Source organism: Rattus norvegicus, chromosome 1, assembly GCF_021556685.1.
Source record: "Rattus norvegicus strain SHRSP/BbbUtx chromosome 1, alternate assembly SHRSP_T2T, whole genome shotgun sequence".
Lineage (NCBI taxonomy): Eukaryota > Metazoa > Chordata > Mammalia > Rodentia > Muridae > Rattus > Rattus norvegicus.
In genome coordinates this window covers 326,462-340,506 of record NC_141534.1, presented here as the reverse complement: position 1 = coordinate 340,506, position 14,045 = coordinate 326,462, and the positions used below count along the sequence as shown (strand labels likewise).

General features: G+C 34.3%; 1 pseudogene; it reads left to right on the top strand.

Moving 5' to 3' along the window:
* The first annotated feature begins 3,259 nt into the window (after positions 1-3,259).
* LOC134484840 (vomeronasal type-2 receptor 116-like) lies at positions 3,260-12,110 on the top strand (annotated as a pseudogene).
* Positions 12,111-14,045: the final 1,935 nt, after the last annotated feature.

The following is a 14,045-nucleotide window of genomic DNA, read 5'->3' as shown; positions in this document are numbered from 1 at the left end:
TAGCATTTTCAATAAATGGTACTGGTTCAACGGGAGGTGAGCGTGGAGAAGAATGCAAATCATTCCATTCTTACTGACCAGTAGAAAGCTTACGTCTAAGTGAATCAAAGACCTCCACATCAAACCAGATACACTCAAACTAGTAGAAGGAAACATGGGGAAGAGTCTATAATACATGGGCACTGGGAAAAATTTTCTGAACATAATACCAATGTCTTAGTCTCTAAGATCAAGAATCCAGAAATACAACCTCGTGAAACTGCAATGCTTCTGTAAGGCAAAGGACACTGTCATTAGGACAAAATGGGAACCAACAGATTGGGAAAAGATCTTTATCAATCCTACATCCAATAGTGGGCTAATATCCAAAATATAAAAAGAATTCAAGAAGTTAGACTCCAGAGAGCCAAATATCCCTATTAAAAATGGGGTACAGAGCTAAACAAAGTTTCACAGCTGAGGAATACCAAATGGCTGAGAAGCACCTAAAGAAATTTTCAACATCCATAATCATCAGGGAAATGCAAAACAGAACAACCCTGAGAGTCCACCTCACACCAGTCAGAATGGCTAAGATCAAAAACCTGATGACAGCAGATGTTGGTGAAGACATGGAGAAAGAACACTCCTCCATTGTTGGTGGTATTACAAACTGAAACAACCTCTTTGGAAATCACTCAAAAGGTTCCTCACAAGATTGGACATTGCACTACCTGAGTACCCAGGTAGGCCTCTCCTGGGCATATACCCAAAAGGCACTCCAACACACAACAAAGCCACATTCGCCACTATGTTCATAGCAGCCTTATTTATAATAATCAGAAGCTGGAAAGGACCTAGATGCCCTTCAACGGAGGAATGGATACAGAAAATTTGGTGCATCTACACAGTGGAATACTACTCAGCTATCAAAAACAATGTCTTCATGAAATTCATAGGCAAATGGAATGAACTAGAAATATTCCGAGGTAACCCAATCACAGAAAACAGATAGTACGCATCCACTGTTAAGTAGATATTAGCCCAAAGATTGATTATTCAAAGTGCAATCCACAGACCACATGAAACTCAAGAACAAGGATGATCAAAATGGGGATGCTTCACTCCTTACAAATGGAAACAAAAATAACCATAGGAGGGGATAGGGAGTCAATGTTTAGAGCACAGACCGAAGGAACAGTCATTCCGCTCCTGTCCCACATGTGGCCCATATATATGCAGCTACCAAAACTAGATAAGATGGATGATGATAAGAAATGTATGCTGACAGGAATTGTATATAGATCTTTCCTGAGAGACACAGCCAGAACAAATCAAGTACAGAGGTGAATGGGAACAAAATATCCATAGGAGAGTATAGGGAGGCGACATTTAGAGTACAGACTGAAGGAACAACCATTCAGCTCCTGTCCCACATGTGGCATATATATATGTATATGTATATATATATGCATATATATATATATATATATACATACGTACACACACACACACAGCTAACAAAACTAGATAAGATGAATGATGCTAAGAAATGCATGCTGACAGGAAATGGATATAGATCTCTCTTGAGAGACACAGCCAGAACAAGTCAAATACAGAGGTGAATGCTAGCAGAAAACCACTGAATTTAGAATAAGACCCATGTTGAAGAAATTAGAGAAAGGATTGAAAGTGCTGAAGGGGCTTGCAACCCCATTAGAACAAAAATGTTAACCAACCGGATCTTCCAGGGACTAAATCCCTACCCAGACTGACCCATTGTTACAATTGCATATGCAGCAAAGGACGACCTTGCTAGGCACCAATGAAAGGAGAAGCCTTTGGTCCTGCCAAGGTTGAACCCCGGTGTAGGGAGAAACGGTAAGGGGATTGGGTGGAGAGGGTAACACCCTTGTACAAGGGGGAGTATAAGAGGCCTGTGGTCAGGAAACCAGTAAAGGGAATAACATTTGAAATGTAAATAAGAAATACCAAATTAAACATAAAAATCAAGATGCAACAACCTCTACCACAACAATCTGATTTATATGATAAATTCTCAATCCAAATTACATCCAAACAATAAATTTACAAACAGTTGATAAGGATATAAGCTGCCCACCTAGATAATATAAATTCAGTTACAGAAATTCACCCCATCTACCTTGACAATTCAAGACCACCCAGATGCAGATCACTCTTCTCTGTCTCCATCTTGATTTTCTTCTCTTCTTTTTCTCTCCCACCTTATTTTTTTACTGTACAATCATGGCATTGACCTAACTGGTACCAGCCCTCTGCTGCCTATAGACATCAACCTACATATCAGACATACATCTGTCTTGTTACAATGTAAACAAAGACAATACCATTTCAAAACAAATACCAACTAGACATAAAAAATAAATGTCATGTAATAATATTAGCAATAAAATTCTCCCTCATAAACGACAGCTATATACATTCATACCTTTAAATAAAACATATAAAATTGTTCCCAACCATCTTAATGAAGTGTGAACAAACATCAAACAAAAACAAATATTTACCAAATGTCTTTAAGTGTCAAGGAATGATTATCAGGCAAGTGATCAGCATTACAGCTCATAAAATGTCTGCATAGGAACTGATATTGGACAGGATGGGTGTTGAATCCATATGATTCCAGGAATTATTGGATTTAGCATAATGACTTTCTCCAGATGAGAAGAATCAAGGGAAATCTGAGAAGATTTTGTAAACATTCTCAACTCCTGGCTCAATGTTGGACCTGAAACTTCCCTTCCCTACACCCGGGAATGAAAGACATAATGTGCCATTATTCAACTCAAAGTCCAAATGATATGGACCATTTATAACTTCTCAACTCTTGTCTTAATAAAAAAATTCTGAGAAAATCTCTTGTGTTCATATATATTGGGGTTGACACATGGTCTTTTGAAGGCTGTTCAAGAGAAGATTGGCCTTTGGAATATTTGTGGCATGGATGTTAATGAAATCATGGCAGCTGTGGATGGAGAACATTATCTTCAAAACATGTTTTTGGAAATGTTTTGATCAAAAGTTTTCAGACCTCAGACGTAGAGCTTGAGGCCAGAATTTTCCCATTGTATTCAGGGAGAAGAACATAGGATGAATGGAAAGGAACTGTTGAATATAATTAAGTGGATCTCCAGACAGCAGAAGCCTTAAAATATACAAACTGGTGTAAATATGTGTGTTATGTTTGCCTGCATAAGAATCAGGTTTCACAACTGCTCCATCCTAGATCCTAGCAGACATGAAGAAGCTGTGTGCTTTCACTATTGCCTTTTTTTCCCTGAACTTTTCTCTCATCTTCAGCTTGACCGAACCCAATTGCTTTTGGAGAATAAAGAAGAATGAAGATGATGATGGAGATTTGCGAGGTGACTGTGGTTTTCTACTTTTTACATTCGAGAAACCTATTGAAATTTTTTATACTCACTTTTTTAATTTGAGGTAAGTTATTAAATTTATTTCCTGCTTCAATATTATGAATTAGAAATATGTAATTGTGTACACAACCTGTGAGATTCTGTCCTGTTTTTCCCCTTTTAACTTTAAGAACCACAGAAAATTAATTATAACTTCAATCACTATTTTAAAATTTTCAAATGTGTCACAGTTTACGTTAGCCTTACTACATTGGCTCTAGTTCACAAAGCTGGAAAACGAGAGAGACTGGATTCTATCTCTTAAATCTTTTTTGATATCATATGTTGAAATATGTTTTTACCTTTACCTTGAATCATAATTCCCACTTTTGGCACGTGACTGCATCACTTTCTCTCTTCAACTTTCTGCCTAGCATTCCTGTATAAGCATGCATGTAAAGGCCTCAATAAAATGGTCATCTAATTTTGGCCTCTAAAAGTTGGGCATACATACATTGAAATATGTATGGTGTGGTGGTGGAAGGATGTCTACTATATATGATTACATGTATATTATTACATATATATTATGAGCACATATATGTACTTTGTATTATAAAATACTCTTTAAATGAGCCCCTCCTGTCATTCTGGGGCTGTCATTGATTATGGAAAAAGCCTGCCAGAGTTCTTATACTGTTACCAGAATATCTTTTCATCCAGTGATGCAAACACTCAGGCACATATTAGAATTATTATCTTCATTATATAGATATTCAATATTTTTTAATTTTTAAAAATATGTAACATTAGAGATCACCTAGGAGAATAAATGTGCTTCTTCTGGATAAGAAGCTGTTCTCAATGTGGATACATACTTCTTAGATTCCAAGTGTGAGATGGTATCATTAGTGGCTGCAGATCATGAGAGAAGGGATGCGGAAATCACTCAAATTTTAGCTAATCAATGTGCTTCATTCTTTCATAAACTGAAGTTTCCTGCACTTTCTATCCCTGACTCTCATCCCATTTCTTATTCAATTTTTGTGTCTTTGGGATGTAAACAAAATATTTTCGAATTGATAGCCACAGTATACTATGTACACTGTAATAGTAGTTGTGGCTTCACATTATTGTAATTCTGTGTGAGGTTAGTAAAAATTTCATTTCTGATGCATTCTATATCATCCCAGATCTCATTGGAAAAAATAGTGGACATTCTCATTACTGACACTTCCATAAGCGATAGTAAGATTTAAATTTACAAATATGTGAATTGCATCAATACACTTTTACGGTTTAAAAAGGAAAACTTAGCTCCAAACATTTAATTGAAAAGTGCTAATTTCAGCAAAAGAGCATGTTTGGTGTTTTACTCCTGATGAGAGGTAATTGCTAATAGTAACAGATGAACAGATGAACTGCCAACTGTGCTTGGGCAGAGCAACACATACCAAGTGAAAGAAGATCTTACTGTAGAGACATCTCTTAAAGAATCTTAAAGAATTAAGAAGCCTGAAGTATTAAGAGAAATCTCAATCCACTTTTACAAAATTAAAATAATAACAACACACTGAAAAATAACTTTAAGTTGATGTGTAATGGAGCCTATAAACTATTATTCAGGTTACATAGGATATTCTATCATTTGATGTACTTGAAATGAATAAATAAATTTAAGGTGAATATATCTTTGTATATTTATTGTTTAATGAATACTAACAGTGAAAACTATTAGAAGCATGTTCTATGAACAAGGAAATATTATTGACAATGCTTCTCACTATGCATAAAATTAGCATTTTCATAATGTTTAACATGAAAGAGTTTTTCCTAATTTGATATTTAAAAAAATGTTCTTACTGATACCATAAATTCTCTCCTAAAAACACTGATACGCTTTTCGAAGTAAACTGATTGTTAGATAATTTACACAGATACATAATTCATTTTGCATACACTTACTCTATGTTAGGTATTATTATGTAAGGGCTTTTGAACATACTTATAAATGATTCACATTTTAATATTTTATGCTCTTTTACTCTGCTTGATAGTTGAAGGATATTTTGAGTTTTGAAACAAGTCAGTATGCAACATTAGGTATAGGATCATGACTAATAGAAATTATGAAATATGCATTAATGATATTTTTAGGGTGCAAAGGTATATGAATATAAAAGTTGAACAAAATTTTTGATGTAATATATGATTCAAAAAATATTAAATATTATTATATGTTTGAATATAAAGTACATTTAAATACTAAAAATATAAGGCAAATGTGTTATGTATTTCATGTGTAGTTTAACTCATGCTTCTTATTTTGTATTTGTGGAATTACATCTCCACAATTATATTGTAACAGTCTTACTCAGTTTGGCTCTAATGTAGTTTGAAAATGGTATTCAGAGATAAAATAGTCCCCTTATTGACAATTACAATTACAAAATTTATCATATGTTAGTGTCCTAGGTCTATGAATTCTTAAATTGTATTCAAATCTTAAGATCTCTAATTTATGAGACTTATTTCATGACATTTAGACAGAGATTTAGAATGTCCTGTGGTACAAATTTAACTGCAATTGAAATTTTATTTTTCAAACATCTCGCTTAATCATCATTATGCTTAGTTTTAGAATACCAGCAAGAAAATATGAGTTTTTTCTGGTACTGATTTTTGCTACCGATGAGATCAACAAGAATCCTTACCTTTTATCCAACAAGACTTTGCTATTGGCATTCGTTGCTGACCTGTGTGAAAGTACAATGAGAGTTCTGGATGAAGAACGTTTTAAATATCAAAATATCAATTTCAAAATGATTAATTATTACTGTGGAACAAAGCAAAGTTGTGATGTAGAACTTATAGGACCGTCATGGACAACTTCCTTAAAACTGTCAATTTATTCAAGGACACCAAAGGTAATAATGTGTGACACTGGACAAATTACCAACATTTAAATTCCATTTATATGTGCCTCAAAGAAAACTTGGACCACGTACATTTGTGGGTATGCTTCTACACACACACACACACACACACACACACACACACACAAACACACACACACACACAAACACACACACACACACACAATAAAATAATCAGATTGTATAACTCTACTGGGCAAACAGGAAAAAATGTTTTCTAGAACATTCACAATTGTCAGAAATATTCTAGAATATAATATGAAAAATATATGATATTTATAGATAAATTTTACTACCCTCATTCTGAGTTCTGAATGGTGAGTAACTTTATTTGTATATATGTCAAACCTCCTAACAATCATATTCCTCATGTGGATGTTTCATCCTCTCTTCTATACTCTTCAGATTTTCTTTGGACCATTTAATCCTAACCTGAGTGACCATGACCAGTTTCCCTATATCTATCAGATAGCAACCAAGGACACATATTTGTTCCGTGGCATGCTATCCTTGATGTTTCATTTTGGATGGACTTGGATAGGACTGGTCATCTCAGATGATGACCAAGGTATTCAGTTTCTCTCAGACTTGAGAGAAGAAATGCAAAGGCATGCGATCTGTTTAGCTTTTGTGAATATGATCCCAGAAACCATGCAGACATACAAGACAAGGGTTAAGATATATGACCAACAAATTATGACATCTTCAGCAAAGGTTGTTGTCATTTATGGTGAAATGAACTCCACTCTAGAACTCAGCTTTAGAAGATGGGCATATTTAGGTGCACAGAGAATCTGGATCACAACCTCACAATGGGATGTCATCACACACAAAAAAGATTTCAGCCTTGATTTCTTCCATGGGACTGTCACTTTTGCCCACCACCACAATGACATTCCTGTGTTTAGGAATTTTTTGCAAACAATAAACACATCCAAGTATCCAATAGACATTTCACAGTCTATGCTGCAGTGGAATCATTTTAACTGTTCAATCTCAAAGAGCAATAACAAAATGGATTGTTTTACGTTCAACAACCCATTGGAATGGTTAGCACAGCACACATTTGACATGGTCCTGAGTGAAGAAGGTTACAATTTGTATAATGCTGTGTATGCTGTGGCTCACACCTACCATGAACTCATTTTACAACAAACAGAGTCTCAGAAAATGGAAGAACCCAAAGGAATATTCACTGACTGTCAGCAGGTAACATTTCTTACATTTCATTATGCTTAGATTTATCAATATGACCTTTCAGGCCCCTGAGAAGTTCACAAACATTTGTTAGAGGTTATGTCTCAGTGTAAAGTTTTCTATACTGCAAAACTCCAAAATGAATTTCATATATAGATATATATCATGCACAGTGATAACTTTTAAGAGGAGACAATACATTTTTATAAATATCAGTGAAGGGGTTGGGGATTTGGCTCAGTGGTAGAGCGCTTGCCTAGGAAGCGCAAGGTCCTGGGTTCGATTCCCCAGCCCCGAAAAAAAAAATAAATATCAGTGAATTGTGTGACAATGTGTTTCAACATTTAACCAAATGTGTTCAAAATTTAAAAGGAGCCAAGGATTTTATCATGAAATCCTTAAGTGATGACTAGACTAGAATATTTTTCTCAAGAAGAATTTTTCAAAATAAGTACAGTTGCTCGGATAATTGTTATTCATTTAAGTTAATAATTTATAAAACAACAAATGATGAAGAGTGCACATTTTATTAAGGTTACGTTTATTTCATATATGTATTCAGTATATACATGATTGATCCACTACCATTCTTTACTTCCAAAACTTCCAGAATTATTAACTTCCCCTTATTTCTTACGTATTTGGCTTCAGCTTTTAAATATTATTTTGACAAACATGTGTACACAAACACACACATACCATGTGATTTGTTCTCTGGTAATCATTTATTCTAGCTTTTTTACCATCAAACATTTATTTGAAATATATTAACTATATACTTCAAATATATATATAACTGTATAATTATACAGTATAACATATAACTATAACTTGTAATAATGCAGTATCATGCACTTTACTACATGGGATTAATTTAACACACCTGTCTTTTCTGAAAGACATTAAAAGATTATGGGACATTCTCAATTTGGCATTCTGTGTATTTATATGCATATATAATCATCTAATGATTAATCTCATTTAGGAGGTTTCTTTGCTAAAAACTAGGGTATTTATTAACCCTGTTGGAGAACTGGTGAACATGAATCATAAGGAAAATCAGTGTGCCAAGTATGACATTTTCATCAATTGGAATTTTCCACAAGGCCTTGGATTAAAAGTGAAAATAGGAAGCTATTTTTCTTGTTTACCACAGAGTCAACAACTTCATATATCTGAAGACTGGGAGTGGGTCACAGGAGAAACATTGGTAGGTATACTACAATTTTATTTTTTTAAATATATCTAAATTTTAAAATAGCAAGCACTCAAATAATATCCATGTGGTTAAAACCAATTAATATGCTCGCAAATGACCATTCTCAGTTACAAGCACCAAAAATTTAGTAACACTGAAATTCATGTAATCTGGTCATAGGGATCAAAGGACTCAGAATTCCATGTTCAATTGCATCCCTGTGACTATTTACTGCATACTACGGAAATATATTTATTAAATTTATAGCAATATATATACACACAGACACCTACACACACAAACACATATGTGTGCATATATATACATATATATGTGTACCTACACATAAACCATGAAATTATCTGCTTCTATGAACATAGCTGTAGCCCAATTGAGTATAGAATAGATTCATTAAGAGAAGTATTTTTCCAGATTCAAACTTTTCTTTTGCTAATTTATAGATTTTATTATTAATTTTATGTATTTACTTTTTAATATTATCCTCCTTCCCAGTTTTCCCTCCTCTCCATAGTATTGCCTTATCTGGCATCAGTGAAGAAAGTCCCTTGGTTCTGTAGAGCGTGCATGCCACAGATTATGAGAATGTTAGATCAGGGAGGCCAGAGTGGCCGGATTGTTGTAGGAGCTCTCTAATAGAAGCAGAGGGAGGGGTGGAATGGGGATTAAAGGTTTTCTTTTACACTTAGAAAAAGTTCATTAATTGTATGAGAGTCTTGTATGACATTCTTTGTTCTTACTCATTGAACAAGGATTTCTTGATATATCCTACCTTCTCTCTCCTTACAACTCAGTTTTGTTATTATTATATTTTGAAGTCTTGAGAGAAAAACTGATGCCACATAAATGTTCCATTTAAATTAACAAGTTTAGCAAGGACAAAATTTAGATTCTGATACCTGAATTGTTACATATATATTACATGACATAGTAATTATTGTATGACATTCAGTGCATTGCAGGTTAATACAAAATAATAAATTATCAGAGGAATATATCCGGTAATATCCCATATATTAATCTATGGGTCATTTTACTTATGATGTATTCATGAACTACACAAACATACACATTAAATACATATTTGTATATTATAGATAATGTGCATTGTTTATGTATATATATTTTATAAATATGTATGTGTGTGTTTGTGTGTGTGTGTATGTCTGGATGTCTGTGTGTGTGTGTGTGTGTGTGTGTCTGTATGTGTATTGCCTCAGGTTCCCTCCTCAGTGTGTAGTGTGAGATGTATTGCAGGATTCAGAAAAATTCATCAGAAACAAACAGCCGACTGCTGCTTTGATTGTGTCCAGTGCCAAGAAAATGAGATTGCCAATGATACAGGTACATACTTGCATGCAGAAGAAAATATGATGAATTTGAATACCTTCTCTTTACAAACTAGAAATATGATATGACCTAGATGGAAACTAAATCCCAAAATCTCCATGTTTCAGAATTTAATTAGTTAAATAATATCAGTTTCTCTTGGGCCCAGTAAATTATCTGCAATATCTTCTACAAACAACCCATGTCTCTCACAATACAATGCTGAATGGTTTTATATTATGCAGAAAAAGTTTAGGGGGACATACATGTGTAACAATTTTTAAAAAATAATTTTAGGCATAACCTGAGCAAATGTTTATTCTTCTTCGATTCTTTGTACAAAGAATCTTGATTACATGTACAGTGTACAATCTTTCTGTCATCCTGCTTGGTCCCTGACAAAGACAAGATGCTCAGAACAACAAGTGTTCTCTAGTGAAACATATTTTAAGAGCTTAAATGGCACAAAGGATTAGGCATTTCCTATCAAAGAATTAGAAAAAGAGTGACGATTTCAAGAATACAACAAGAGATAGGAGAGTACTTATTATTAATCACAGCCTAACTAAGGAAAGTGGGATGAATGTCAATATCGAAAATCTCCATGCCATAACCTTCTATAGCTATAAACAAGGAAATTGTAGTTGGGGGAAAGGAAATTGTACCACAACAAGAGGGATATGCATAAGTTTATGAGGCATAAGGCTTCAAGAATGAAAATATTCCTTTACACACACAGTATTTGAATGAGGAATTGTATGTTCACAAGCCTAAGGATAGATACAGACAAAGTGCACAATTCCAAAAGCAAAAGAAATACATGTTTTTCATCAACCGGCATCAATAAATACGTCAGCATACTAACCTTGTCTCTGAATAGTGAAATTATATTTGAGAAATAAAATAAACTGCGATTATGCATATTAGTAATCATATTTTTATTTTAATTTTGTTTAAGCGACAACATTTCCATTTTCTACGATGATGATTTGTTCCATCACAAAACATAGGTAAATAGATAGCAAACTTAAGTTAGTAGTTCCTAGAGCAATAATGAAAAAAATACATTCTCAACCCCAAACTATTTATTGATATATCCTCTGAATAAAACAAATATACAATTATTAACTACACAAATGTGATATCTTATAAGGGATTATTGTTCTTTGCCAGCAGATATGGAGCAGTGTGTGAGGTGTCCAGATGATTCGTACGCCAACTTAGAACAAACCAAGTGCCTCCAAAGAGCTGTGACATTTCTCGCTTATGAAGATCCACTGGGGATGGCTCTAGGCTGCATGGCCCTGTCCTTCTCAGCCATCACAACTCTAGTACTAGTCACTTTTGTGAAGTACAGGGATACACCCATTGTGAAAGCCAATAACCGCATTCTCAGCTACATCCTGCTCATATCTCTGGCCTTCTGTTTTCTCTGCTCATTGCTCTTCATTGGACATCCCAACCAGGCCACATGCATCCTGCAGCAGACAACATTTGCAATATTTTTCACAGTTGCTATTTCTACTGTGTTGGCTAAAACAATAACTGTGGTCACAGCTTTCAAGCTCACTACTCCAGGGAGAAGGACGAGGAAGATGATGATAAAAGGGGCAACTAACTTGCTCATTCCCATTTGTACACTAATTCAACTTGTTCTCTGTGCAATCTGGTTGGTGACATCTCCTCCATTTATTGACAGAGATATACAATCTGAACATGGGAAGGTAATCATCATTTGCAACAAAGGCTCAGTCACTGCCTTCCACTTTGTCTTGGGATATTTGGGCTCCTTGGCTCTGGGGAGCTTCACTGTGGCTTTCTTGGCTAGGAACCTTCCTGACAGATTCAATGAGGCCAAGTTCCTAACATTCAGCATGTTGGTGTTCTACAGTGTTTGGATCACCTTCCTCCCTGTCTACCACAGCACCAAGGGGAAGGTTGGTTGTTGTGGAGGTTTTCTCCATCTTGGCTTCTAGTGCAGGGTTGCTAGGGTGCATATTTGTCCAAAAGTGTTATGTTCTTTTAGTTCGACCAGATTTAAATGTTCTTCGGAAATAAAAAGATAAATTGCTTTATCAAACCTTTGAGAGTTTTAAAATTTTAGATGGTACTCAACATATCTATTTTGCTTCGTCATAAAAAAGTTTTCATAAATCATCAAAGAAAATTAAGTAATATCTAGGGATAGTATTTGTAACACAGAACAGCACTGCCTAAAGCAATACTAATTAGTAAGTTTTGGTGGCAAATGAGCTCTCAGAAGCCTAAACATATTGAGAACAGGCAATCTCCATTAATGGGAGGTTGCAATCACTTTGATTTGTAGATATGTGTTTAAGAAATATTCTTAATTACAGATTAGTATACGTTGATTCTGCTCCATGTAGGTAAGGCAACCTCCAAGCAAGATGTTCTGGGGGTTATAAGTAAGAAGACTGTCATAGGATGGACAGGAATCCAGTGATCAGCATTATTCCATGGTCTATCATTGAATCCCTTCATCCATGTTCTTTTCTTCGCTTCATTCAATTAAGTGTGTCCACGGTACATAAGGAAATAACACTTTTCTCATATATGTTTTGACCATGGTTTTTTTTACAGCAACAGAAACTAACACATCAGCTATTTGGTAAATTGCCTTATGTGGGAATTGGAATGCCATATATTATGGATGAGATATTGGAATAGCTTTATAATATACTATGAAGATACTCAGAATATCAAATAACATACTAAGAATAGTACAGTGTATGAAAAGGACTATGGGGTTCAGATTTTGCCTGCTCTTGATCTTTATATGAAAACACACCATATCATTACGAAATGTAAGAGTGTCTCATTAACTGAGAAAAATTGATAAGAAAAATAATGTAGTACAAATTACCCTTTTCAAAATTTGGTCAGTGAAGTCTGCAAACATATAAAATACTTTAGATGAAGAATCTCATGCATTTTCTCAAAATAGGAATAATTAAAGATTATTTAGTTTCATATTACATACACAAACACACAGATAAAAAACATACACACTACTATTTCTGAACAATAGTTTGTGAAATAGTGTCATTTTTTCAAAATAATGGTTTTTTATTTTTTTTATTTTTTACTGTTATTTGGTAGTTTATTTTTCAGAGTGTAATTTAATTGCTTTTTTTCTTTACATATCCTGACTCTAACATACATTTTTTACCTTCTCTCTGCACTCCTAAAAAGCACATGGGCTATTATATCATTAAAGATTGTTGAATACATACATGTATTTTACATACATGTACATTTTGAAATATAAACTGTAGGAACCAAGCAAAAATTACATACATTCATGTTCTCATGGCTCACCATTTGATACTACATAACCAACCATTCTTTGTTTCCTTCCCTTGCAATGACAATGTGTCCTGTTCTCTTACTTAAAGATTCCTTTAAATTGTTTTCTAGCCTAAAAGCTTTGCAAGCTTTCTTCCTTCCAAACTGACATGCACGGTGTAATGATTCTTCCTCAGATTTTATTGTTGGAGTCATATTCCTAAAACTTTTTTTCTACCTATGCTCTTAGAATATTCTTCTTCACAGCTAGCTTCCTCATCCTTTGACACTGAAGATCTTTCCCACCAACTTCTTCACTAATCCCTTGGGTTTTGTTGTTGATGTTGTATTTGTTGTTGTTGCTGCTTTTGTTCATTTGGTTGGTTGTTTGGTTTTGTTTGATTTCTCTTTTTGGTTTGTTTGTTTGTTGTGTTTTGTTTTGTATCTTTGGGTGAGGGAAAATTGTGTAGAGGATACATTCATCTTTATACTCTTTACCTTTACTCTGGAAACATGTAGTGTAATTTCTATCAATTTGAATTCTAGTATTTAGAACTAAAGCTTCTGGTTTCTGACCACCACACCTTCTATATTTTATATATGGAGATATATAAAATGTGAAATCTCCATTTTCTGCATACTGTCACATTTCCCTGACTGTGAAGGAAGTTTGTTAGTCTGATAAAA